This window comes from Symphalangus syndactylus, chromosome 21 (genome assembly GCF_028878055.3).
Source record: "Symphalangus syndactylus isolate Jambi chromosome 21, NHGRI_mSymSyn1-v2.1_pri, whole genome shotgun sequence".
Classification (NCBI taxonomy): Eukaryota; Metazoa; Chordata; class Mammalia; order Primates; family Hylobatidae; genus Symphalangus; species Symphalangus syndactylus.
Genome location: NC_072443.2, coordinates 63,379,312 through 63,402,875, shown reverse-complemented (window position 1 = coordinate 63,402,875; position 23,564 = coordinate 63,379,312). Strand labels below are relative to the sequence as shown.

The 23,564-nt window shown below is 44.9% G+C and overlaps 1 pseudogene; it reads right to left on the bottom strand.

Annotated features, from left to right (window-relative positions):
* Nucleotides 1-15,945: 15,945 nt before the first annotated feature.
* Nucleotides 15,946-23,004, bottom strand: LOC129471218 (nucleolar transcription factor 1-like; annotated as a pseudogene).
* Nucleotides 23,005-23,564: the final 560 nt, after the last annotated feature.

Sequence of the window (23,564 nt, the reverse complement as noted above, 5' to 3'; positions counted from 1 at the left end):
GAGGCTGAGGTGGATGGCTTGAGCCTGGGAGGTGGAGGTTGCAGTGGGCTTGGATTGTGCTACTGCACTTCAGCCTGGGCAATAGAGCCACACTTTGTCTCAGATAGATGATAGATAGATAGATGATAGATAGATAGATAGATAGATAGATGAAAAATGTTGAGAACAAATGTAAGAGGAGTTGACAAATAAATAAATAAGTGGGAAAAATGTGCAGAGAGAGCACCGGAGTTGATGAGAATTAGGGTGGAGCGGTGGTTCTCAAAGAGTGGTCCAGAGACCCTCAGAGGTGCTTGAAACTCTTTCAGGGGATCCAGAAATCAAAAGAGTTTTCACATTCATATAAAGATATCTTGCCTTTTATCCTTCTTACTCTCTCATGAGTGTACAGAATATGAAAAGCTCTTGTTTATAGTTTCTGATTTCACATTGTAACAAGCCTTTAAGTAACTATCACATGTTAAGTTTTGTGGTAGTATCAAAAAAGAATATACACAACTTGCTGAGAAGTCTATTAAAATACCTCTCTCTTTTCCAAATATACATATCTCTGTGAGGCTGGGTTTTCTTCACAGACTGTAACCAAAACAACATATGGCAATATATTAATGCAGAAACATACATGAGAATTCAGCTATCTTCAAATAAGTCAGACACTGCAAGAGAATTGAAGAAATGTAAAACAGCAAAACACTATTCCCTAAATATAACTGTTTTAGAAATATAGTTATTTTTCATAAAATGGTATTTCTATTAACATATAATGGATTTGTTATTAGTTTTAATATGTAGTTTTTTAATACTTCATAATTTTAATTTCTGATTGGTAAATATCAATAAAAATAATGCACATCGGCTGGCCACAGTGGCTGATGCCTGTAATCCTGGCACTTAGGGAGGCTGAGGCGGGCAGAACCCTTGAGGCCAAGAGTTTGAGACCAGCCTGGCCAACATGGCAAAACCTTGTCTCTGCTAAAAATACAAAAATTAGCCAGATGTGATGGCACATGCCTATAGTCCCAGCTACTCCGGAGGCTGAAGCAGGAAAATTGCTTGAGCCCAGGAGGCAGAGGGTGCAGTGAGCTGAGATCCTACCACTGCACTCCAGCCTGGGTGACAGAGTGGGACTCTGTCTCAAAAACAAACAAACAAAAATAATGCACATAAACAAATGCTCTTGGGTGTCATCAATAAATGTTAAAAGTGCAGAGGGTTCTGGAGACCAAAAAGGTTGGTTGGGTGCAGTGGATTACACGCCTGTACTCTAGCACTTCGGGAGGCCAAGGCGGGTGGATCACCTGAGGTCAGGAGTTTGAGACCAGCCTGGCCAACATGATGAAACCCGGTCTCTACTAAAAATACAAAAATTAGCCAGGCGTGGTGGCACACGCCTGTAATCCCAGATACTCGGGAGGCTGAGGAAGGAGAACTGCTTGAACCTGGGAGGTGGAGGCTGCAGTGAGCTGAGATCGTGCCACTGTACTCCAGCCTGTGTGACGGGAGCGAGACTCCATCTCAAAAAAAAAAAAAAAAAGGTTGAGAGCACTGGGGTAGAGGCAAACAACTTCACAGCCAAAGCTTATCTTTCTCCATCTCTTGATACTTCTTCCCTCAGTGTTGGACTCATACTCAGGCAGGCACTCCATGGCTATCAGCAGCTCCAGATTTACCTCCTATGTGCTTAGCAAACCCCACCCATTTTTCCAGCAAAAAATGTGCTGGAAAAACACAATGGTTCCAGCAAAAGCCCAGAGTGGACTCTCATTGGCATGATTCCCATCACATTTCCATCCCTAATCCAACCACTGACTCCAACTCGCCAGGTCTTGGTCTTTTGTTCATCTCTGGAATGATAAATTCTGTGCAGTCCATCTCAAATGAACCACATGGGCTGAGAGGGGTGGCTTAACAGAGGAAAACTGTTACTGTGAGAAGGGAAAATGGGGCTGGCATGGTGGTTCACGCTTGTAATCCTAGCACCTTGGGAGGCTGAGGCATGAGGATTTCTTGAGCTCAGGAGTTTGAGATCAGCCTGGGCAACATAGCAAGACCCTGTCCTTACAAAAAAATTTTAACAAAATTAGCCAAGCATAGTGGTACACGCATGTAGTCCCAGCCACTCAGGAGGCTGAGGTGGGATGTTGAGGCTGCAGTGAGACATGATTGTGTGCCTGGGTGACAGAGCAAGACCCTGTCTCTTAAAAAAATAAAATAAAGTAAGGGAGAAGGGATGGGAGATGGGCAAGCAACATCTGTCATCTGGGGAGGATATGAGTAGAAAGCTGAGGAACCTAGAATATTAAGTTATCTTAAATAACCAGACTTTTAGGGTTCAAGTTCCAGAGTAAATATCCCATATCATCTCTTTTCTCTTCTCCCGAATCTTTCCTCTCATCTGCACCACCATCTGGAATACCTGTTAGAGGGAGCACATTAGAAAACAGGAGAACAGACAAAGACAAGGAAGTATCAGGGAAAGCCAGGCTGAGTAATACATGTCGGGACAGGGGAGGTATTTTGGGGCTTCCCGTTCCTGCCCCACCGTGGAGAATGGGTAGTTGTGTCTCTGCACTGATTGATGTTAGCCTCTCGAGCATGGTTGGGGTACTCATTGGAAGCCCCACGGTTTGTTCCCTCCTAACTGCTTCTTCACTCCCCCTGGTGCTCTCTTGCTGCACTCCTGCACGGACTGGATCAAGTCTGATGCTCTGACCCCAAACAATATCTATACTGAGTCCCATTCCCTCAAACCTCTGCTCTGCACACGGGAACATTAAACGAGAGCAAGGTTACCCTCGAAGAGTTAGGCCAATATTGGAGTTTGAAAGGAAAACTTGGGGCTGAGGGCCCTTAGGTATCCCTCAAATACAACCATAGAAGAAATTGCCTCTTATTGCCCAAAGCAGAAAGCTCCCCATGGAGAAACGCATCCTCAACAAGGACCACCCTTGCCCTCTGTCTTTCCATGGAGCAGACCTTCATTGTGGACTTCTACAAGTGAAAGAAAGACTAGACTTGCTTTATGTGGACCCAAGGCAGGGTGGAAAAAAACAGGGAGATAGATTTGACTTAATAAAAAGGAAAATGTTCAATAGAAATGTCCAAAGCTGGAAGGGCTGCCTCAGCTGTGTATTTTGGGAGAAAAAGTCACTTATATACTCACTCATGACCTCATTTTCTTCAAGGTGATCAGTCTTGGGGGTGCGGAAAATCAGCATACAATACAAATACAAGATGAATTCTTTACTCCTAGCTGGGCACAGTGGCTCACGCCTGTACACCCAGCACCTTGGGAGGCTGAGGTGGGAGGACCACTTGAGGCTAGGAATTTAACACTAGCCTGGGAAACAGTGAGGCCCATCTTTACAGATTTTTTAAAAAATTATTTACCCTGAAGGGTGCTTCCTTCCTTTTTCTGTCAGTGTCAACACTTTATTTTGGTGTAAACACAGGAATCTGGAAAGTACATTGTATTTGAAATTTTCCTGGTTTCTGAGCTAATCTGTTTAAATTCAAATACTTAAAGGGTCGGCGAACAGAAGAATAAGGAGAGATTTGTTTAAGGATACAAAATTACAGCTACATAGGAGGAATAAGCTCTAGAGTTCTATGCCACTGTAGGATGACTATAGTTAATATATTACATAATTCTTTTTTTCTTTCTTTCTTTCTTCTTTCTTTCTTTCTTTCTTTCTTTCTTTCTTTCTTTCTTTCTTTCTTTCTTTCTTTTTTATTCTTTCTTTCATTTTTTTTTTTTTGAGATGGAGTCTCGCTCTTCTGTTGGCCAGGCTGGTCTTGAACTTCTGAACCCCTGTGATCTGCCCACCTTGGCCTCCCAAAGTGCTGAGATTACAGATGTGAGCCACTGCATCCGGCCTCAATATCCTTCTTCTAGCTATTTGAAACTATGTAATATATTAACAGGGCCAGGTGCGGTGGCTCACACTTGTAATTCCAGCACCTTGGGAGGCCAAGGAGGGCAGATTACTTGATGTCAGGAGTTTGAGACCAGCCTGGCCAACATGGTGAAACCCCATCTCTACTAGAAATACAAAAATTAGTTGGGAATGGTTGTGGGTGCCTGTAGTCCCAGCTACTTAGGAGGCTGAGGCAGGAGAATCGCTCGAACCTGGGAGGCGGACGTTGCAATGAGCCCAGATTGCGCCATTGCATTCCAGCCTGGGTGACAAGAGCAAAACTCTGTCTCAAAAAAAAAGACATTGAATGTTCCCAGCATAAAGAAATGATAAAGTTTTGAGATGATGGATATGCTAATTAGCCTGATCTGATCACTATATATGTATGCAACATCACTATTAAAAATGCAAATACTTAAAAATTACAGCAGGAAAATCAAAGCACAGAAAAGAGAAAACCCGATGGAGACGGCAGCCCAGTCAGCTGTGCCACTTGGTGTGGACGCCTGAGGTGCAGAACAGGAGCTGCTCTGTCCGTGTTTTTCTTTCCTCTCCTTTTTCTTCAGAGAGGGGGTCGGAAGTAGCTGCTGGGTCTGCTTCATGAAGGCTGCTTCGATGGCTTGGCTGAAAGAATATTGGAAACTGGGCACAGGAACAGGGTCTGAGTTGTCACTCTCCCCATTGCTGTCCACAAGAGCAGGAGAAATTAGGCTGTTTGCATCTTTGGAGCAGTTTTGGGCCAAACATCTGTTTTTCCTTTTTCAATTCTCCACATCTGGGCAAAAGGAGAGTCGTCTTCCAGATTCCTGATGCTAAATGAAGCAGTGGGGTGACAGAGGGGTCAGCAGAAAGTCAGCTTGAGACCCTGGAGTTCTGTTAAGAGGAGAAAGGGAGGGGGCCCCAGGACTTCCGTGCAGGGGGCCCTACAGTGGAGCTGGAGGAGCAGGTGTAGGAATGGCAGGCAGGAAGCTGCCGTAGATCCTGCAGGCCCCCTGTCTGGTTCTCCTCCATCTCTGTCCTGTGCTCTCAGCAGCGTTCCTCCTGAGACTTCTCCTGGTGACTTCTCTTCTCTATGCCAGTCTTGGGTTACCTGAGAGACCATAGGAGAGGGTCCCATTTCCCAAGACCCAGTAAGAGAACCACCCTGTGTTGAGAGTCCCCGATTCACTCACATCCCACATGACCTCGCCTGTACATCTTGAAAACAACTGCTCCCATCTCCTCGCCACCGAAGGACCTGGGTACTGCTAAGGTGTGTTATGCCCAGGGATTTTGATGCTGATTCTCTATGTGTTCCTGGTGCCAGAGTCTGCAAGGACCTACATTTCCAATTCTACCACTCCACATTGTTTTCCAGGGTTCTGGTACCTAATTAGGAAAGCCATCTGTATCCATAAGTTCCTCTGGCCCTCTGGAAAGTGACCTAATTACAACAAAGCCACACAGATCAATCTCCTTCATATTACCACAAAGCCTGACAAATCAACTTCCTTAATATTACCACCGTCATACATTGGATGAGCCCCTGTAAGATGATGCCAATAAGAACAGAAGCCTCCATTTCTTGAATACTTAGTGCCTTATATGGCTGAGTTCCTTACTACTCTCAATAGCTTTTTGACATAAGTACTACTATTATGCCCATTTTACAGATGAAGAAATCAAGGCTCAGAGAAGTTAAATGACTCTCCCAAGAGCGCTTTGTTAGTTTCATGCTGACAATGAAATTCAAGCCCTAGTCTCCCTGACACGAATGTCGGTCTTCTTGACCATTATACAAACTGTCTCAGATATTTCTACTAATCTCCCTGTGAAGAGTTATAAAGAGAATTTAAACAGTATATTGAGGGAGGGAAATGGGAAGGAGATGGGATAATTTAAACAGCAGACTGAGGCAGATTGGTCTTTGTATTAATAAAGAAAATGCTAGCTAATATAATAATTAACCTCCCAATTTCAGTGTCTTTAACACAGTACAAATGTATTTTTTACTCATGTTGCAATCTGATGGTGTTCCTGTTGGGTTTCCTCCATGTGGTGATTCTGGGACCCAGGCTTGTCTCATCTTACGGCTCTGCCATCCTTTAGGGCCTTGGAGACCTTTGCATCCAGAAGAAAGGTACACTCTCTTTTTAACTGCCTTGGCCTAGAAGTGACACACATCCCTTTCTGCTCACATTTCATGGGCCAGCACTGGTCCTGTGGCGTTGCACAGATGTAAGGGGACTGGGAAATGTGTTTTTTCCCTAGGCAGCTACTTCTCAGCATCAACTCTATACCGTGGAAGAGGGCGTGCAAAATATTTGGTGAAAAGTTAGTTATCTCTGCCCCAGCCTCAATGACCTTAAGTGTCTTCTATTCCATAAACGCTAAGGTTCCATAATTTAATTGTTTTGGAATACATGGGACTCTGTTGAAGCCTTGAAGTTCCTTTCTTTCTTTTTTCTTTTTCTTTTCTTTTTTTTTTTTTGAGACAGAATTTCGCTCTTGTTGCTCAGGCTGGAGTTCAATGGTGTGATCTTGGCTCACCACAACCTCCGCCAATCGGGTTCAAGCAATTCTCCTGCCTCAGCCTCCCGAGTAGCTGGGATTACAGGCATGCACCACCACTCCTGGCTAATTTTGTATTTTTTTTAGTAGAAACGGGGTTTCTCCATGTTGGTCAGGCTGGTCTTGAGCTCCCAAGCTCAGGTGATCCTCCCGCCTTGGCCTCCCAAAGTGCTGGGATTACAGGCGTGAGCCATTGCGCCTGGCGTTGAAGGTCCTTTCAATATGGCCATATTCTTGTGAGAAATGATGAAGACAGACAATGTCTGTGGCAGTGTGGTCGGTATACTCTGTGGCCTGATGTTTGCGGTGCCTGAAAAGTGAGAGTGTCTGTCACCTTTTCTTTACGTTCCCATAGTGTGGCCCATGGTAACTTTCCAATAGGAGGGCAAGATGAACTCCAAGGGCAGAAACCTCGCCTAGGCTCCATCCCTTCATGCTGAGAGAAGTGCTCGAAGACATGGTTTTTACATAATGTTTAGAAATAAGCATCTGAGAAGTGTGGAAACATGCCGTCCTGATTTACTCAGCCCCATCGCTAAGTGCTAGCATTATCACCATCTGCTGAATGTGGAAGTTGTTGAAAAATGAGTCACCTGGCACCAAAAACCATTTCTGCTCAGAATCCCCCCCCACACTAACCCATTTCTTAGTATCAACAAAAAGTCTCTGCAGCTTGTAAGTTCTGAGAAGACTAAGAGAACATGAGTTCCCCCAAGTGGCGTATGGTTATTCATCCTCTAATACACAGGCATCAATTTCCTTCACCCTTGTTGGCACACTTGCTTTAAAAGGATGCTGAACTTTGTGCATGGACAAATACAGTATTATTTCTGAATTCATAGGCAGACTGGCTGGACCAGACTCCCCTGAATCTCTTTCCCATTTTATACTCAGTATTTGTTTGATAGCTGGCACCTCAACAATGAGAAATACTGTGGGTCAAAACATAATATGATGACCTCTCATGCACCTGTAAACATGTTAACTTTCTCCCCAGTGAGGGACCCCAAACCTCCTTAACTATTTTTAGGTGATGTTCATTCCTTTTCTAGTTGAGCTGCACTGCCCTTTTGATATCCTGTGACTTAAATACTGAAATATAAGGTTAAATCATATTAGCACATTTTTTTTATGAGAGGTGGGTGGGGGGTGGTGTCTTGCTCTGTCACCCAGGCTGGAGTGCAGTGGCAAGATCATAGCTCACTGAAGCTTTGATTTCCCAGACTCAAGTGATCCTTCTGCATCGGCCTCCATGACAAAGAAAGAAGAAATGCCCATAACTACAGCAGACCTAGTTTCTGCAATTGGTCACATGGTCATAACTGATATTTACACCTGCCTTCTTCCCTGCCCCATTGCACATTGGTTGTGGCTCCTTCCCTGAGCCTAGATCTTCATTCCTAACCCACTGACAGTGGCCTTTTTTAATGAAGGGCATAGAATATGAGAAGGTTACAACATGATCAGGTTGCTGTGAAAGCTCCTCCCTGCTTGAGCCCTACAACCCAAAAGACAGGGTGCAGCTTGAAGTATCTGTGGCTGAGACATGCTGTTTGGAGCTGCTGGTAGGGGTGGATCAGCATAGAACCTCAGGATTTGGGAGCAAAGCTGTGTCCTCCTCTACAGAGCACTACCTATTCACCTTTTGAGAAGCCGTTTTGGGTTTGCTACACGACCTAAGGGGAGACTGAATGCTTTATCCCAAGCTGCCAAGTTACCATGTGACCTGAGCCATCCATCATGAACTGGGCGTTGTGCTCTTCAGAAACTGTGAAATATCAGAGCATGTGTCAACCTGCAAGAGCCAAGACAATGTTGTCACATGGATTTCTGCAAAAGTTAGGAGACCTGAGTTATGGTCCTAACCAGTGCTGCCAGCTGGCTGGGTGACTTGAGTGTTAGCTTCCTCATCTGTAAAGTAAGGGCACTCGCATGCGTGGAGAAAGGATCCAGCAAACCTGGCGTAGGGTGTCATGCCATCAACTGGAGTCTCTTGGGCAGTAAATCTGCTCAGCAGGGGTGTCTCCGAAAAGATTTCACCATCAGATCAGTTTGCTAAGCCTGTTTATGCCAGTTGCTTTCTTGTGTGACTTCTCAGTGTTTCTAATATTCTAATGTGCATGTTGGTGGGGGTACTGAAAGGGAGTAACTGTGAGAAGAGTACGTGTATTGTTCCCCAAATTTATTATAAATATATATATAATGTATAATATAAATGTAAAAATGTATAAAACCCTTTTTTTTGCAGATACTTATTCATATCACCTGGAGGTAGGCTTTCATGGAATACAGGTTAGGAAATTCTCATCAAGTGCTCCATTAACATAATAAGCAGTCGTTAAAATTGGTAAGTTTAATGTCTGGGTTTATACATGAAATGTTTACAGAAAATAGAGATTTATGTTAAAAAGAGCCCAAGATGAAATTACATGTGTGTATTGATGTTAGCTATGAAGAACGGTGTCCAATTATATCGAGGAACAGAGAAAAATAAGAGATGGGTAGTGTTTGAGAACTGTGTGATTGTTCTTCTATTTATTGAATTAATCAGTTTAATCAATTAAGTTATCAAATGAAATGTTGGACTGAATGGGTTTTCAGACTGTGCCCCTGGTGGCCACGAACAAGGACATGGTCAAGGAGAGAGTGACCAGGATTCTGGGGATCTACCCTCTGCTTTAACAAAGCAATTTGGCTTTTATCTGAAAGTGGAGACACAGGTTGAGGGGTCAGGAAGCCTGAGTTCAAATCCTGTCTCCCACAGTAACTGGCAATATGACCTTGGGCCATCTCTCTGACCTCTTGTATCTTCCTCTGTAAAATGGAAGAAATAAGAACAGATCTCTTATAAAATTGTGGTCCAGATGAAATGCGATAATCCAGGTAAAGTACGAAGCACAATACCAGGCACATAGTCATGTACTTAATAAATGTGAACTATTAACATTCTTCTAGACTGGGCATGGTGGTTCATGCCTGTAACCCCAGCACTTTGGGAGGACGAGGCGGGAGGACTGCTTGAAGCCAGGAGTTCAAGACCAGCCTAAGCAATAAATCATGACCCTGTCTCTATAAAAATTAAAAAAAAAAAATTATCTGGGTGTGGTGGCACACACTTACCTGTAGAGGCTGGGGTGGGAGGATCTCTTGAGCCCAGGAGTTTGAGGCTGCTGTGAGCTATGATGGTGCCACTGCACCTTGGCCTGGGTGGGTGACAGAGAGAGAGACACTGTCTCTTAAAAGAAAATGTGTTCGTAAGTATGCAAACAAGGTGTTTCACAGCTAAAAGGGCTTGAGAAACATAGGACTTGGGCATGTGTGTGTATTTCTTTAAAGGTCTTTTTCATCTCTAAGAGTCTGAGATCTTGCCATATGACAGGCATATTCTGAGAAAGACAATTCCCCCATCCCTACTGCCTCACTGTCACTTCTGGTCTGTTTCCCAAATGCAAAACAAACAAAATCTCTTTGTTACATGGTAGTTGCCTGCTCCTTTTTGCTAATTTTGGTTCTTCTAAATATGAGAACCAGCAGAAAAGTCATAGAGGCTTGCAGTCTATCTTCACATAGAGACACACTTAACTCTTGATAAACAGAGCACGAGAGGCCGGACGTGGTGGCTTACACCTGTAATCCCAGCACTTTGGGAGGCCAAGGAGGGAGGATCATGAAGTCAGGAGTTCGAGACCAGCTGACCAACATGGTGAAACCCTGTCTCTACTGAAAATACAAAAATTAGCTGGGCGTGGTGGCGGGTACTTGTAATCCCAGCTACTCAGGGGGCTGAGACAGGAGAATCACTTGAACCTGGGGAGGTGGAGGTCGCAGTGAGCCAAGATTGCACCACTGCACTCCAGCCTGGGCGACAGAGCAAGACTCTGTCTCAAAACACACAAATAAACAAACAAACAAAAACACCCAACAGAGTGGGGGAACAGGCTAACTGGCTTGTGCTTTCAGTGTAAACACTGAAATGTACATTTACTGCAAAGTGTCTTCATACTAGTAACTGATTAAAAATGGAGGCCACATTTTTTTAATAGAAACATACTTCTTCCTTTGCCAAATAGTTGGGTTCATAACATGAACTAAATTTTTAGTGCTAGCCGGGCGTGGTGGCTCATGTCTGTAATCCACCACTTTGAGAAGCTGAGGTGGGAGGATTGCTTGAGCCCAGAAGTTCAAGATAGCCTGGGCAATGACTGCTATTTTTGTAGTGAGTCTTCATTTCTACAAAAATAAAAATAAAATACTTACCCAGGTATGGTGGCACAGGCCTATTGTCCCAGCTATTTGGGAGGCTGAGGTGGGAAGATTGCTTGAGCCTGGGAAGTTGCACTCCAGCCTGCTTTGCACCCTGGGAGGCTGATCTCTAGGGACTGGATTCTGGTTGGCCAATGGTAGGCACCAGCAGGAGGCTGAAGCTTGGAAAGAGATGGGTCTGGTTATTTCTTCCTCCTGCATCTGCCATGACTTGGCCTGGATTGGGCAGTGGCTGCAACCCTCTGTGACTTTAGCCTCCATGGGATGGATCCTCTGCATAGAACTAACTCTTAACCAGATTCTGGTTACATCTTCCGGCCTGGGGGCCTGGAGGTAGTGATGGCTTCTCTACTTACTAGTCCCTGGGTGCCTAGGCATCCCTGGTTGCTTCCTTTAGGCCTGCCCACACTTCTGTAAATAGTTATTTATTAAAGCCTCTTTAAAAAGCCTAGCTGGTGGCGAGGCGAGGTGGCTCTCGCCTATACTCCCAGCACTTTGGGAGGCTGAGGTGGGCCAGTTACTTGAGGTCAGGAGTTGGAGACCAGCCTGGGCAACATGGCAAAATCTTGTCTCTACTAAAAATACAAAAATTAGCTGGGCATGGTGGCACATGCCTGTAATCCCAGCTACTTGGGAGGCTGAGGCAGGAGAATCGCTTGAACCTGGGAGGCGGAGGTTGCAGTGAGCCGAGTTTGCACCACTGCACTCCAGCCTGAGTAACAGAGCAACATTCCGTCTCAAAAAAAAAAAAAAAAAAAAAAAAAAAAAAGTCCTAGCTGATGATACTAACTATATGGCATTCTAGAAAAGGCAAAACAATAGAGACAGTAAAACGACCAGTAGTTGCCAGGGGTTTGAGGGAAGAGAGGAATGAATAGGTGGAGCACAGGGGATTTTAGGGCAGTGAAATGATTCTGTATGACATTATATTGGTGGATACATGGCACGATATATTTGCCAAAACCCATAGAATGTATAACACAAAGAGTTTCCCCTAATATAAACTATGGACTTTGATTGAAAATGATGTATTAATGATGGTTCATTGATTGTAGCAAAGGTACCACTCTGCTTGATGGTGGTGGAGGCCATGCATAGCGGGGCAGGGGATATATGGGAACTCTCTGTACTTTCCACTCAATTTTGCTGTGCACCTCAAAATGCTCTAAAAAACAGTCTTTTTTTAAGTTAGTTTTTTTAAAAATCCCAACTGAGTGTGCTTTTTCCATGATTGGTGTACACCTGTTGGACGCATATGGAGCAACAATGGCATCATAATGACGATAAAGGAGAAGACATGAATCTAGCTAACAAAACCAAGACAAGATACAGAAGAAAATAGGTCTAGCTAGTAAAAACAAGATGTCATATTACTGTGTCAGATAGTTTAGATTTGGCTGTGAGATACAGAGACCCAAAATAAAGGTAGCTTAAACAGGAGCAGAGTGTGTTTCATGCTCACATAAAATCCTCTATACTTGCTGGGCACGGTGGCTCACGCCTATAATCCCAGCACTTTGGGAGGCCAAGGTGAGTGGATCACATGAGGTCAAGAGTTCGAGACCAGCCTGGCCAACACGGTGAAACCCTGTCTTTACTGAAAATACAAAAACATTAGCTGGGCATGCTGGCACGCGCCTGTAATCCCAGATACTTGGGAGGCTGAGGCAGGAGAATCGCTTGAGCCCAGGAGGCGGAGGTTGCAGTGAGCCGAGATCACACCATTGCACTCCAGTGGTGACGGAGTGAGATTCCGTTTCAAAAAAAAAAAACCTCTATACTTTCATCTATAAAGTGGAGATGATTATTGTACTACCTTATTTGGTCATTGTTAGGACTAAATGAGCTAATGAATGAAAACTTCTTAGTACAGTGCCTAGTATATTATGAATTTAACTTGTATTGCTGTTATCATTATCATCTTTTCTCCTTACCTCTCACATTCACCTTGCACCACTCACTTTTTTGATTCTCTTATGCAGAAAAAGAAAGTGTTTAGTGATGTGCGAATCCAGCTTTCAATTTATTAAAATGTTTATGCGTCACCTTCTTGGTAACTGGTTTTGGTGGATGGAATCACTGGGCAACTAGCGAGAGATTAGTGGTGAGAAGCAGGTGGTAAAGCAGCAATTTAGGATTTAGATCACTGAAGTGTCTCCCATCGGTGAACACTAAGAGCTGTTTTGCAGGATCTAGCATTTCCTTAAGATTATTTTACAATGTCTATTGTCTATTTTAAATGAAGACAGCATTTAGCTCCTGCCAAGCTTAAACCTGCCTACATCTTTCGGTGTGGTGATCATGCATCCAAAAGATGGCTGTAGCCTGGGGTGACCCATTGCTCTTGGTAAGTGCCAACCTGAAGTGGTGACATTGCTGAGATCCTTTCAGGACAGGATTCTATGGAATGAGTGACAGCACGTCAGTTGTCAGCAAGGACCAGCCACTTCCCCAGTTCCACGACACAACCTAAACCGCCTCTGGGGAGCAGAAACAATGAAGTGGCTGAGCTTAAGCCTGAAGTGATTGAGAAAATCTAGAACAAAATTTTATTTTCTGCCAGGTGCAGTGGCTCACTGGAAGGCCAAGGCGGGTAGATCACTTGAGGTTAGGAGTTCAAGACCAGCCTGGTCAACATGGTGAAACCCATCTCTACTAAAAATACAAAAATTAGCCGGTCGTGGTGGTGGGTGCCTATAATCCCAGTTACTTGGGAGACTGAGGCAGAAGAATTGTTTCTTCTGTCTCAGGGAGAAGGAGGTTGCAGCGAGGTGGAGGTTGCAGGGAGGTGGAGGTTGCAGTGAGCTGAGATAGTGCCACTGCACTCCAGCCTGGGCAACAGAGAGACTCTGTCTCAAAAAGAAAAAATATTATTTTCTGCCACACAGCAGAACAAGAGCTCAATCAGAGATTAAGTTGACCTACGGAAAAAATAAAGAAAGGCTCACTCATGGCAGGGTGCCATGGCTCATGTCTGTAACCCTAGCACTTTGGGAAGCTGAGGCGGGAGGATCCCTTGAGCCCAGGAGTTGGAGAGCAGCATGAGCAACATAGAAGGCCCTGCCTCAAAAAAAAAAAATTAAAGTTAAAAATAAAAAGAAGAAAGGCTCACTTGAGGCTTGTGGACTACTGTGGCTGTAAGGATTCATACTCACCATGGAGTTAGGGTTTTTAGGAATAATTATAATAGGAGCTGAAACTTGCTCAACTCTGCTGTATGCCAAGCACTATGCTAAGTGTCTTCCATAAGGGATTCCATTTAATCCTCACTACAATCCTGGCTGGCAAGCACCATGACTCATTTTATAGAGCAGGGAAATGAGGCTTACAGAAACAAAGCAATGGCCCAAGTTCACGTAGGTGGCGGATGAGGAGTTGATTTCACCTCCAAGATCTCCTTAGCCATACTTTCCCTTAAGTCTATCACTTTGAACATATTTTGCCTTCTATTGTAGTTAATTTTAACATGCTGTACTTTTAATGATTTTATAATATTCAGGAGAGTAGAAGCATGTGTAACTTATCTTTTAAAAATGTTTATTGAGGTCTAATTTAATACCATAAACATAAATATCAAGTATAATGTAATCACCCGAATCAAGATATTTAGAACATTCTAGCACCAAAGAATTTTCCCCTGAGTTCCATCCCAGTCAAAATAGTGCCAAGAGGCCAGGCACGGTGGCTCATGCCTGTAATCCCAACACTTTGGGAGGCCAACGCGGGCACATTGCTTGAGATCAGGTGTTTGAGACCAGCCTCGTGGCAACATGGTGAAACTAACCCTATTTCTACCAAAAAATAAATTAGCTTGACATGGTGGCACGTGACTGTGGTCCCAAGTACTTGAGAAGCTGAGGTGGGAGGATTGCTTGAGCCCAGGAAGGAGAAGTTGCAGTGAGCCATGATTGTGCCACTGCACTCCAACCTGGGTGACAGAGCGAGACCCTGTCTCAGAAATAAAATAAAATAAGACTGGACGTGGTGGCTCACACCTGTAGTCCCAGCACTTTGGGAGACCAAGGCAGGCGGATCATGAGGTCAGGAGTTCAAGACCAGCCTGACCAACATGGTGAAACCCCGTCTGTACTAAAAATACAAAAATTAGCCAGGCATGGTGACGTGTGCCTGTAATCCCAGCTAGTCAGGAGGCTGGGGCAGGAGAATCACTTGAACTCAGGAGGTGGAGGTTGCGGAAAGCCGAGACTTTGCCACTGCACTCCAGCCTGGACAACAGAGCGAGACTGTGTCTCAAAAATAAATAAATAAAACTTTAAAAAAGAAAAAAATAGTATGTGTACATGCATATGTGAGTATAGATGTATGTGCATCTTTGCGTAGATGAAAAGCTATATAGCAGTTTATCTCTATAATAGCGCTCATCACTGTGCTTCAGGAGTCTGTTTAATTGAGTCCCCACCAAACAATGAGGCCCTTAGGAGCGCAGTTGTTGCCTTATTCACCTCGTGTGTGTGTATGTGTGTGTGTATATATATATATATATGTATGTATGTATGTATGTATATATATGTATATGTGTATATATGTGTGTGTGTATGTGTGTGTATATATATTTATATATATATACTTGGTAGAAAATGTCTCATTGACAACTCAGAGCTTACAAAATATATACATACACCTATATAAAAAAAACTTCTGCCCCCTCCCCCATGAGCGGTTCTGGAGGGAGTAGGGGAGAGGGTCATCAGGACAGTGCCTATTTTCTCAGAGACACCTCCCTCCTCTCCCCACATGTTCCCTGCTTCCAGTTCTAATTCAGGGGTCTCAGTGGCAGGCCCTTTGGGGAAGAAAGGGGTCCTCCCCAAGCTTCCACCCCATCTTGCATTGGGCTGCAGTTGTGGAAGTGCTCACTGAACTCTTTGTGACAGCCCCACCCCCAACCCCACTCCCCCATCCATTGTCCATGCTGGAACCGCAAGTGCAGAAGTGGGTGGGGTGGGCCCAGCTGGTCTGGGGCTGGCTCAGTCTGATGGTTGCACTCCCTGGAGGACCCCCCAGGGCTAATGTCTCTGAGGTTGCAGAGTGCTGGCCTGGACTCCTCCAGCCTCCATCCCCATTTTGTTTAAAAAAGAAAGAAAGAAAGTCGGGGAGGCCAGTGGGAAGGGAATAGACATGGGGGAGAAACAAAGGTGGCCAGCTGGGGAGGAGAGCTCCTGGGCTCTCCCTGGCTGCCCCAGGGTGGGGCTGAACCTCAGCTGGATTCAGGGTCTGAGGAGTCCCCTGAAGAGGAGGAGCTGGAGTTGCTGCCCATGGACTCATCTTCATCCTCATCATACTCCTCATTCTCATCCCCTTCCTTGCTGCTGGACTCAGAGGCGTGGTGGCATGTGCCTGTAGTCCCAGCTACTTGGGAGGCTGAGGTGGGAGGATCACTTGAGCCTGGGAGTTGAGGCTGCAGAGAGCCATGATTGCACCACTGCACTCCAGCCTGGGCGACAGAGAGAAACCCTGTCTCAAAACAAAATCAAAAACACATGTACACAAAATACCTTCTCATGAGTGTACCACAGCTGCTGGTGGGGGTGAGGGGTGGGCTTGTTGGGGATGTCTGACTTCTTGACATTCTTGATTAAGTTGGAATGATCCTTCCTGAAATGGGCCAGGTTTCACACTTTTTCTCCATCCTTGTCCTCAAGGCCCTCGTTCTCTTCATCCTCCTCCTAGGACTCTGACTTGGACTGCAGGATTGTTTGTCTGGACTCAGAGGAGTTCGAGTCCGCAGCTTGGTCATGCTCTATTTATCAGAGATCTACTCTTTCTAGGCTCTGCGGTCCTGGGGACAGAGACCCTTAACCCAGGTGTCCAGGTGCACCTTGTACACTTTCGCTGCTCATTGGCCAGCTTTTTGTAGTGTTCCTTCTGACTCCAGGAGATGGCTGCCAATTTCCATCCACGTGCACTCCATCTGTGGCAGGTGTTTCAGCTCCCCACTGCACAGCAGTTCCTGGAAGAATTTCTCATACCAGTTCACAAAGCTTCTTGCCTCCTCCCTGGAATTTCATCATCTTGGAAGAATCTGTAGCAGCTGGAAGTGCCCACATCTCACTCAGCTCTCTCTCATCACTTTCGGTCTTTGGCTGCCTTCTCTATTCACATCAGGTTCTCCTCCTTGTGATTCCAGGTCACCTCCATGGCTTTCGAGGCCTTCACCCAGTCGTTCTTGAAGCAGGCCAGGTAGTTGCTGATGATGTTCTGTTGACAGATCTCCTGTGCTCTCTTGGGTGACTTGGGCGGCTTGCCAAGTTCCTGGCACTCCCTGCCTGGCTTGCTCTCGGGCCTTGTACTTGGCCTTCTCAGACAAATCACTCCACCTTCGGGCCAGCACGCAGGCCAGCTCGCTCTCCAAGAACCCAGGCTGCTCCTCCTGCAGCTGCCACCACTTTTGCTGGGGGCAGATGAGCATGGCCCACTGGGGGACAGAGATCCTTAACCCAGGGGTCCAGGTGCACCTTATATGCTTTGGCTGCTCATTGGCCAGCTTTTGTAGTGCTCCTTCTGAGTCCGGGAGATGGCTGCCAATTTCCACCCACCAAGAAGCCGCGTGGGCTTCTCAGAAGCTTCCTTACCCTCTTCCTGGGCTAGCTTCTGAAGGGGTGGATTGCTCCTCCACACCTGTGTGTGTTTCTCATTAGGTGGAATGAGAGACTTGGAAAAGAAAGAGACAGAGAGACAAAGTACAGAGAAAGAAAAAGGGGGCCCAGGGGACCGGCATTCAGCACATGGAGGATCCACGCCGGCACCGGCATCTGAGTTCCCTTAGTATTTATTGATCATTATCCGGTGTGGCAGGATAATAGTGGAGAGAAGGTCAAAAGGAAAACATGTGAACAAATGTCTCTGCATCATAAACAAGGTAAAGAAAAAAGTGCTGTGCTTTTGATGTGCATATACATAAACATCTCAATGCCTTAAGGAGCAGTATTGCTGCCCGCATGTCCCACCTCCAGCCCTAAGGCGGTTTTCCCCTATCTCAGTAGATGGAATATACAATTGGCTTTACACCGAGACATTCCATTGCCCAGGATGAGCAGGAGACAGAAGCCTTCCTCTTATCTCAACTGCAAAGAGGCGTTCCTTCCTCTTTTACTAATCCTCCTCAGCACAGACCCTTTACGGGTGTCGGACTAGGGGACGATCAGGTCTTTCCCTTCCCACGAGGCCATATTTCAGACTATCACATGGGGAGAAACCTTGGACAATACCTGGCTTTTCTAGGCAGAGGTCCCTGTGGCCTTCCGCAGTGTTTGTGTCTCTGGGTACTTGAAATTAGGGAGTGGTGATGACTCTTAACAAGCATGCTGCCTTCAAGCATTTGTTTAACAAAGCACACCCTGCACAGCCCTTAGTCCATTTAACCCTGAGTTGACACAGCACATGTTTCAGGGAGCACAGGGTTGGGGGTAGGGTTACAGATTAACAGCATCTCAAGGCAGAAGAATTTTTCTTAGTACAGAACAAAATGGAGTCTCCTATGTCTAATTCTCTCTACACAGACACAGTAACAATCTGATCTCTCTTTCTTTTCCCCACAGGCTTCTTGGAGGCCGGGCAGGTGGCTTGCTTCTTGTTGATGTTCAGCACCCTCTCCTCCCACAAGACCTGCTGCTGCTCCTCCTGGGGCAGCCTCCTGAGAAAAACGCAGCAGTTCCACCTCATAATCTTTTGTTTTCTGGTTGCACATAGGCGTCCTTCTCCTTCCAGGAGAGCAGCTTCCACTGCTGGCCGCATGACATATCATGCGCTCCGTGCTGGGCACATCCTTCATGTTGGCCATGACCTCTGCGCAGTACAGTGAGTAGCTGTTCCAAGGTGGCTTGGTGGGTTGCCCATCAAATTTGTCCTTGAGCTGGTGTTCAGCCTTGGCGAGGGTGGACTTGGTGGGGCCCTCCTCAATGATATTCGGCTCAGGGCGCTCCTGTATATAGGTCTGCATGATCTCCTCGCACTACTTCCACTGCTCCTGGAGCCTCATGAATCCACTTCGGCCTTTTTTTTTTTTTTTTTGTCTGAGAACTGAGACCACTACTTCCCCAGAAAGTCCTTCACCTCCTTTGTAAGGGCATCTGGCCACACTTTAAAATACATCTTCTTGGCCGGGCACAGTGGCCCATGCCTGTAAGCTCAGCACTTTGGGGGGCCAAGGTGGGTCTATCGCTTGAGCCCAGGATTCAAGGCCAGCCCGAGCAACATAGTGAAATCCTGTCTCTACACAAAATGTTTAAAAATTAGCTCGGTGTGGTGGTGTGTGCCTGTAGTCCCAGCTACTTGGGAGGCTGAGGTGGGAGGACTGCTTGAGCCTGGGAGGTTGAGGCTACAGTGAGCCGTGACTGCACCACTGTACTCCAGCCTGGGTGACAGAATGAGACCTCGACTCAAAACAAAACCCCAAAAACACACATACACTAAAGTCCTTCTTCCGATTGGTGTACCACAGCTGCTGGGTGGGGCAGTTGAGCTTCTTGGGGATGTCTGGCTTCTTGGCGTTCTTGATTAAGTTGGGATGATCCTTCCTGAAATGAGCCAGGTTTCACTCAAACTCTGTTTCTCCCTTGGAAGGTCCTGAATATATTTCATTTTCATCTTCTCAGGAAGCTCCTTTTATTTCTTGGACAGAATCTTTGTGAAGTCCAGGTTACTTATCTCAGGGTGGAGTTTTGCACACTTGGCCTGCTTCTCCAAGAAGAAGTGGAAATAAGGGATCAGGGACTTCTTTGGGAAGTCTGGGTGTTGTTTGAGTTTTTTGTGTTTAACTTTTTAAGGATTTTTAACATGTTTCTGGCATTGAGGATCAATTCTGTCAAAGTGCACAACTTCCTCACCTTGTCAGAAATTTTCACCCATTTAGGCCAGGCACAGTGGCTCATGCCTGTAATCCCAGTACTTTGGAAAGCCAAGGTGGGAGGATTGCTTAAGGCTGGGAGTTTGAGACCAGCCTGGCCAACACCCATTTCTGAACCCAACTCTACGAAAAAAAATTTTTTTTAATTAGCCCGGTGTGATGACTCACACCTGTGGGCCTAGCTACTCAAGAAACTGAGGCAGGAAAACTGCATGAGCCCAGGAGTTTGAGGCTGCAGTCAGCTATGATCACATCAGTCCACTCCAGCCTGGGTGATAGAATGAGATCCTGTCTAGAAAACAAAATAAAGCCAAAAAGAAAAAGAAGGAGAAGGAGAAGAAGAAGAAAAAAGAAATCTCTACCCATTGAACTTGTCGTGTCTCCAGAAATCTTTAAATGCTACTTTGTCCCCATATGTGATTAGGTGGTTTTGAACTTGTAACTGCTATTGGTTGGAAGGTTATTCTTTATGCATTCCAGCAAAGTCAGCATGTCTTCCTGGGACCGGTGGTCTTGGCCTTTGAAGGCGGCCATTTCCAGGTCAGTGGGGGATGGGCTTCTCTGTTCATCCTCCAGCTGCCCAGCCACCTCCTTGGTTGTGCTGGCGGCAAGTTAGGGTCAAAGTCACTTTGCCTTTAGAAGACATACCAGTCCCGGCTCAGGCAGGCTGAGAGATGAGGGGCTTTGTATCCCTTGCCACCTCCCAAAGGGGAGGGAGGGACGCAGGTCCACACTCTCAGAGAGACCCAGCCAAGACCCTATTAGACTTAATGGATCTGTGGGTATGAGAGTGTGCCCCTCCTCTTTTTCCTAACTCTTACCCCAGCTCCTGCAGTCCAGCTCAACAGCATGCACCCTCCCCTTCCCACACGAAAACTGCTCCCAGCTCCTGGTGTATAACACTCGGTGAATGTTTGTAGAATGAATGAATAAATCACTCAATGTTTTTATGTGTTTATTGCCTTTTTTTTTTTTTTTTTTTGAGACGGATTCTCCCTCTGTCACCCAGGCTGAAGTGCAGTGGCACCATCTCATCTTACTGCAACCTCCTCCTCCGGGTTCAAGCAATTCTCCTGCCTTAGCCTCTCGAGCAGCTGGGACTACAGGCACTTACCACCATGCCTGGCTGTTTTTTGTTTTTTTGTTTTTTTTTTTGTATTTTTAGAAGAGATGGGGTTTCACCATCTTGGCCAGGCTGGTGTTGAACTCCTGACCTCAAGTGACCCGCCCACATTGGCCTCCCATAGTGCAGGGATTATAGGCATGAGCCACCAGGCCTGACCTATTGTCTATTTTTATAACTTTTATGAAATGTTACTTCTGCCCTTTAAAAATTGGATTAGTTGTCTTTTTATTATTGAATTACTTATATATCCTACATATAAGTCCTAAGTCACGGGTATGTTTTGCAAATATTTTCTCCCAGTCTGTAGCTTGCCTCTGAATTTTATTTTCTTTTTCTTTTTTTTTTTTTTTTTTGAAACAGAGTCTCTCTCTGTTGCCCAGGCTAGAGTACAATGGCTCAATCTTGGCTCACTGCAACCTCCACTTCCTGAGTTCAAGTGATTCTTGTGCCTCAGCCTCACCAGTAGCTGGGACCACAGGCATGTGCCACCACACCTGGCTAACTTTTGTGTTTTTTGTAGAGGCAGGATTTCGCCATGTTGGCTAGGCTGCTCTTGAACTCCTGGCCTCAAGTAATCCACTTGCCTCGGCCTTCCAAAGTGCTGGGATTACAGGCGAAAGCCACCGCACCCGGCCACCTGTGCATTTTCTTAACTGGCTTTTGATGAGCAGAAGTTTTTAGTTTAAAGAAATTTCAATTTATCAAATGTTTCTTTTGTGATTTTGCCTTCTGAACCTTAGAAACTCTTGCTTACTCTTGAGTCCTGAAGATATTCTTCTATATTTGCCTCCAAAAGCTTTATGATTTTACCCTTTATTTACTAAAGGCAATGTTAGAGGTACACTGATAAATATTTTTATATTTATTTATTATTTATTTTTGAGGTTTTTTCGAGACAGAGTCTCACTCTGTTACCCAAGCTGGAGTGCTGTGGTGTGATCACAGCTCACTGTCTCTACAAAAAACATTTTTTTAAAGATATGCAAAATAGAAGAAATTATTTGTCTATCAATGAATCTGCTCTGTTTATCAGTGTGGATTATTGAGGGAAACTTATAAACGACTCAGTTTTGCTCACCTCCTATTATACCCAATCAAAGCTCATAAGGAAACTGGAAAGGTAAGATCGTTTGAATTAAAACAATTTTTTTAAATTTTTATTTACTTTTTATATATGTTTTAAGGCTAGTCAAGCGGAGCAATGGGAATGGAGAAGGAACAAAGATATCTGTAACTGGTTGTGATCGATTAGTTGTAAACACCATTGCACTCGGATCAGCCTTGAATTTATTTGGACCAGTGATCTCCAATCAGTAAAAAATGTTGAGTGCATGCTCCTCATATATGCATATTCACTTATCTAGAAATTATATATGGACTACTCCACTCATTGTGAACTTTAAGAATATATGGAATTTATTTTCTTTGCTTTTTGTTTGTTTTTTGAGATAGGGTTCCTGTTGCCCAGGCTGGAGTGCAATGGCACGATCACAGCTCCCTGCAGCCTTGAACTCCTGGGTTCAGGTGATTTTCCCACCTCAGCCTCCCGAGTAGCTGGGGCTATAGGCACTAGCTGCCATGCCTGGCTAATTTTTGTATTTTTTGCAGAGATAGGACTTCGCCACATTGTCCAGGCTGGTCTCAAACTCTTAGGCTCAAGTGATCCTCCCACCTCAGCCTCCCAAAGCACTGGGATTATAGGCTTGAGCCACCATGCCTGACCTGGAATTTATTTTTTTAAATGGAATTTTAAAAGAATAAAATAAAGATAAAAATATTTAAAACTTATTTTAATTTATTGTTAAGGCTACAAAAGTTATTTCTTCTCTGTAGCTCGTGTGGAATTCATCCTTTGAGTAAGAGAAGAATCAGCTTTGTGATTTTCTTATTGTCATCTTGTGCTTACGTTCATGGTTTATCTTCAATCAGCAGCTTTGCTGTGGGAATCTTCAGAGGTTCATTTTTCTTTATGTGAAAGTTAATTTCATTAAAATTGAAGAATAGAATCTGTAAATCCACATACATGGGAACACAGTAAAGTATGACCAAAGCAGATATGTAGCTGGGTTACCCCCAAAGTGCAGCCCAGTGTAAAGTCTTCTTTGCAGATAGTTCATTTGGGAATATGGTCACAAGGAATAAAAATGCAGGTCAGGGGAGTGAAACAGAGAAGGAGGGAAAACCCGTACAAGAACGTGTTCCCAAGTTGCCCCTCCATGACCCCAGCTAGGGGGGATTAGTGCTCCATCTCACTGGGATATTTTGGGGAGCCTCACAGAGTTCATTTCGGAAATATGTGTCTGTAGGACAAAAAAGAAGCATTTATCCATCAGCTCCTGCGTCCCATTGGTCAAGAATGGCTTCAAGGGCATAAACACTCCAGCTCTTCTGGTTTACTCAAAGGGGATTCCCAAGTCCTAGAGCAGAAGAGTGAGATGTACAGTGAGGCCCATGTTAGTGCCAGCATGATACTGGTCCCACAGCAGTGGCTGGAGCTGACTCCCTACACTTAGTGGGCCAAGAAAATTTTGAAGAGGTGCTCAAGAAGTGTCTTGACACAGCAGATGAACAACAGCAGCAACAACAACAAAAGGGTTGCATTTTCAATTCCCTAAGCATTGTGGAACTCTCTCTGAGTACTTCCTATACCACACATGCTATATGGTCATTTGGGTACTGAGCAAGGGGAAAGCTTTGTTTATTTGTTATTTTCCATTTTTTTCTTTTTTTAACTTCTTTTTATAAATATAAATAAAAGTTATAATGACTAATTGCCTTATTCCAGTGGAAATTCTTCCATACCCATTGGGGATTTAGACTACCAAGAAAAATATAATAGAAGAAG